Below are 5,857 nucleotides of genomic sequence, written 5' to 3'. Positions count from 1 at the left end.
TAGGGTATTCTTATATATTACATTATTAGAATGTACTCAAAAACATGCATACCTAATATCACCTGAATCGCAATAAAAATATAAAAGGGACATGATTAAAAAATATGTCATGAATGTGTACGTGTTACTTTTCGTGATCTTATTTTCTTCTTTTCTTTTTTAACATTACATTTTAACTTATTACTCCTGTTATAATATGCTCCATCAATATTTGCTTTAGCTGCAAAGATGACATACAAATGATAAGGCTACCCCTAATTAATATAGGAATTAGTGTTTCTGTAATCATTTAATCGCCCAATAAGTAGTAATAAATAATTAACATCTATTTATATTACCTAAAGGCTACATAAAACATATTTCTCTCTTTTAAATTAAGTTTAGGCAATAAATTCTATGGTCTAATATTACAACATGATGTCTTGATACGAGATTAAATTGTTTCTTATACAATTTATTTGGTGTACTACCTATACATATTTTTATAGTAACTCATTTCTTGAGGGATTCCATCAGATTCTTCGAGAAGTGGTCCTTTAGATTTTGTCGTTTAAGATTTCCTTCCCTATCATATCATAATATTTAATATTATTTCGTGTTAAAGCTGTCTACGTAGACCGAGTTAATGTGCAAATCGTGTCTATGACGCGATGCACAATCCATTAGGGCCCTGTTATTACTTTGCCGACACAAACACTTTACCATTGGATGTGGCCCTTCATATTTTCGCCTTTAAAAGCCCGAAAGATTAAAGCAACATCATGCTCTTTGCGCAAACAACATTGAACATACTGTGTACTTCATATAGCACGAGTACTAAACTCGTGCTATATGAAGTGCTATTATAATTACTGATACCGGCCTAAAATATTCTAACACCGTCGCTATTGGAAACACCATTTGATCGTACAAATTACTATGCAGATTTCCTTATTACCGATATTATAAAATATGTCAGGCTTAAACTGTCAATTATGAAGCAATTATGACTCTAATACGACAGAACAGAACATATTTAGAACATCAAAATCAGTTACGTATTTTGTTGCCTAATTGACTTTAAACATTTTTAACCTGTGTTTTATATCACATTGCACTAGTAGCTATCAAAAAAATCTAAATAAAAATTAATTCAACAAAAACACAAAGAAAAAGAAAAGTTCAACAATTCGAGCATTCTATCAAAACAGTAGTTCAAAATCTAACTTGTAATTCAACATCATGATATTAACAATTCTACGAATTTTGTCGTTCATATATACACAAAACCACAATATCTACACAAATACAAAAATGTAGAACAGAATTTATTGTGTGGTCACTGAAAGCCGCTATTATTTGCAACAATGAGAAAGCTATAGAAGGTTTAAACTTCTAAATGTATTTTGTAGGGATAGAGTTTTCAAGAGCATCAAACACAAAGATATTTATTGTGCATCGGGGATTTAATGTTTAAATCGTGGAAACTTTGGTCTTTGGATTGCAGACGTTGCGACGACTAAATTTCTATACCCACTGATAAGGAATAACGTCAGACTGAAACAATCTTAAACAATTAATGGCACTAGATTAAAACCCAAAGGGTATTATTGTATTATTGTACCTTTTAGTGTCGAATAACAATACATGATGAATATTCCAGTTTCATAATTCGTAGCAAATTTTCAAATTTATTACAAACAAAATTATCAAATACTAGGTAATCTGAATAACATTTACTCAGAAATAGATATGAGCGCAGTAAGTGGTTTTCTTGCAAATTAAATTACAACTTTTGCATCGCAGCCTTCTCAAAACGTTCCATACAACTTCAGCGAGCTTTTGTAAAAATTGTACGGACTGTAATAAATTTATTTCCCTCAACATATGACTAGCTTTCTACAATTCTGTTCATTATTTCATTGTAATACGATATATAATTTAATGAGGGATAATAAAATATTTTTCTAGATGTTCAATATACCAATATTTCCTTAAATTATTATCAATGTATAAATTTCTTTCTAAATAGAGAACGAAAGCTTGCGAAGCGACGTAGATTTCTGAAATTATTGTTGGATCGTCAGGACATTCTTGTTACTTCGGGAAGTAAATGTTTACTTGAATGCAATACTGAAATAACAATGTAATATTCAGGATTCTTTCTAGCAAACTTGCATTTCATTATTTTGATTTATTATTGATACTATTTTATACATATTACAATACATAATTGAACGGAAATATGTTTAAGACAATTTAAATATGTCTCCATTCGTTAATCTATTGTAACCAAAAACAAAATTTTAATCGGATATTCACACCTTTCTTTGTTTAAATTGCAGAGAAAGTGAATAAAAAATTTTGTTCATGCTTTGTTTTATATTCCTTGTACATCCGTATCTTTTTTTGGAAAAATATTTAAGAGAAATTCACATATGATAAAGCGTTTTGAAAATTATCACGATGGAATAGATTTATGTGCCGATTATTAATTGCAATTATATTATACAAACCCACGCACACAATCATGCTTGAATTATAGTTATAGACCTGAATGCCGGTTATATTCGAAGACAATAACATGCAAGCAGCAGCACTTACTGTGATTTCCGTAACCATTATCATATTCATGATAAATCCTGGCCGATAACCATTATACATTCATAAATACATTTTAACAAACCAAAGATCTTTGATTTGCTTTTTACAAAACAATTCACAGTCAGAGCTAAAAGTCACACAGCGGTCAAAATATATATTCGAATTATATCCCCTAATTCTCTTAAAAGCATCAAATTGACATTTTGGACAGTCATTGTTATCCTCAAGAGACTTAATGAAATAAATACTGAGGTGCTATTCAATGAAAGTTTGGAACAGTTGACTGACGGTCACGGACAATACAGCGTCGACAAAGACCGCTCTAACGATCTCGAATTTATCCTGACTTCCCACTAATACCCCCATTCAACAACCCTTTGTTTTTAGGCTTTGATAAAAACCCTCTGCACCACCTCGGGGATCCTAATTTTTATCTTACACTACAATGAAAATAAATACCCTTTTTTGACTGTGACTGTGAATTATCAGCTATCGTTTTGTTTGTCAAACTTAGGTATATAAGAATCTTCAGATATAAATTCAGGAGTATATATTTAAATGTATACCAAAGTAAAAATAAATGTTGTCTACATTCATAAGCTTCAATAATCATCAGAGTTAAAAAAGTTAATCAAATTGCAAGAGGGGCTTACTGTGCAAAAGGTAGTTATTTACGTAAATACGATTGAAATTATATTTTTAAATACATTTATTTTTTACCCATTTATAGTTATTGCGTGGTTGTTCTTCGATATTTGACTAATAAACAAATGACAAGTCTATAAAGCAGTATATTTAAGCAATATGACTGTAAACGCATATAAATAATTATAAGCTAATTACTATAAGTGATGGCTCTTCCCTTTGAACAGATACATAGAACATCTGTTTCTCTGATCGATGCTCCACGGACCAGTGACTAGCTATGTGCCAAACCGCGACTTTGTTTCCGTTGACTTTTGTCCAGAATAATTGTTGAATTCGACCATCCGCCTATGAAGTCGAAAATCATAAATTAACCTACATACAAATATTTAATATGGCACTGTGTGGAGTGTGACACAAAGCTCTTTCATTGAACAGTAATAATAATCAATATTGCATCAAAGTACCATCTCTAGAAACTATGTAAACTTCACAAAGAGAATTTAAATTTACCGGCGTCCTTTCTATTCTAATTGAGCTGTAGCTTAATTAGTTATTATTGTTAAATGGTTTACTTTGTTCCATTGCTTGCCGATAACACCGTTTTAGATACGCATGTATAATTAAACCTAATAAATGTTATAGATTCAGATGTTATAAAAATTCAAATTAATATTGTGTAAAATATCGTCGTAGCAATAGTAAACAAAGTATGCCAAAAGGAAATTAAAAAATCTATGACTAACGAATCTTGGGATCTCATTGCCAGAACACAAGATACTTACTAGTAAAAACTTTCTTCAGCGGTTCTATGCGACTAATTCAGGAGTCACATCTGGTCTCCCGAGTTACTTTACATATTACTGTGATATAATATCTTGAGTAAGGAACTGATGCTCAACTATGCTGCGGCTCAACTGTTTATTATCTTTAAGGATAAAGGATCGATCGGATAAAATAAATATCAATACGTATATAATGAAATAGAGCTTTTGACACGTTCAATATGACAAATGACGTAGGTACCTAAATACTTAACAAATAGAACAAAGATTCCAATTATCCGAAAATATATTTATCGTGTGGCAAATAATTTGTGTAGCCGCAATGCTATGTAACGTGGAAAGGTTTTCCATGTTTCAACGGAGATTTATTAAAACATTATACAATGCTCTATTTTGCTTTTAGCTTACAAATGCGTACCCGAAAAGCAATAATATTAATAACTCCAAGCTTCACCCTTGAGTACCGAAGTCTATTTGCTGATGATCCACGAGTGTCTTTGAAGCGTTTATTGAATATTTTTCGAAGTGAATTAAATCGTGGCCGATCGCTTTAACGGAGCAAACGTTCATTAATCGCTCGCTTCGCAATAAGTATTCATTTCTTCGCCGCCGACGAGAGACGCTTGCAATGAAAATCTGATTGTGCTTTCTTCGTTTTATGAATATCTATCGCTAGCTACCAATTTCCTTTTAGCTGAAACATTCCTTTATTACTGATTTAATAACGTGTATATTTAAAGTTTTTGTTTCTGCGAGGGAATAACGATAATCACTGACAAGATGACGAGAACAAAAGAATACTGAAGAACGAAGAAGATACAATAAAATAATATAAATTGTTATTTTGTAGTTTCGATTTCACATGAACATTCACTCAATACACATTTTCAATATCTCGAGAAATACTTTTTTTATTAATCGACCACCGAGGCGGTATTTTGATTCTACCTTAAATTTATAACCAATTAGCCTTACCTTTATACATTATTTTCATAAGCCGACAATCCAGACCTTTCTATAAAAATATTGAAAATTAGTAGCCCTCATAAATCATAACAAGGAAATTAAATTGGTCATACTTACATTACCGATGTTTTATTTCAGGCCATTAAGCTCTCACATTCGAGAACTTCATAAGAGGAAAGTAAATTACTTATTTGTACAGGGCTATAAAGTCATAATTAGTTATGAAATATTGTTCGAAATAATCTATGTCCGCTAATTAATAAAAAAATAATTTAATAAAAAGGATCATAAGTAATTTTATGATCTATATAAAAATCAAAATAATTAATTTTATGCTTTATAAACCTTTACAATAATTAAGGGAACCAATTAGCATTTTAATAAGTACTGTATAAATCAACAATGGAGCCTCTTTGTCAATAAGTTCAGGAAACAAATTGGAATAAAGGAGAAACTCCCGGCTTTTGCAATTACGTTTAGAATTAGAAATGTGTTTTAGATAGAGTAATATTCTCTTAGTGGCCTGTTTTGCGGAATACTAAGTGACTATTTCTTGTGACTACCTCATTACTTAGAAGACCCTGAACTTATTTTTATAGCTAATCTGTACACCATTCCATTTTAATTACCCTTAGTGAATAAATTTTCTTTTCCTACACATTTTTATGTCATTCAGGTTATATTTTCAAGGGTAACCCTTGGTGGGCTCTACGAATACAAATAAGAAGATTAGATTGAGAGATCATAACATACCTATAGATGTACTATTGAATTTTCTTGCAGTTTTTTGAAATATGATTTCGTTTGTAAAAACACCCGGGAAATTAGGTAACATAACACACTTAATTACGATCATAAGTAAAAATTTTACGTGTTTT

This window comes from Zerene cesonia, chromosome 3 (assembly GCF_012273895.1).
Source record: "Zerene cesonia ecotype Mississippi chromosome 3, Zerene_cesonia_1.1, whole genome shotgun sequence".
NCBI lineage: Eukaryota > Metazoa > Arthropoda > Insecta > Lepidoptera > Pieridae > Zerene > Zerene cesonia.
Note: the sequence above shows the minus strand (reverse complement) of the source record.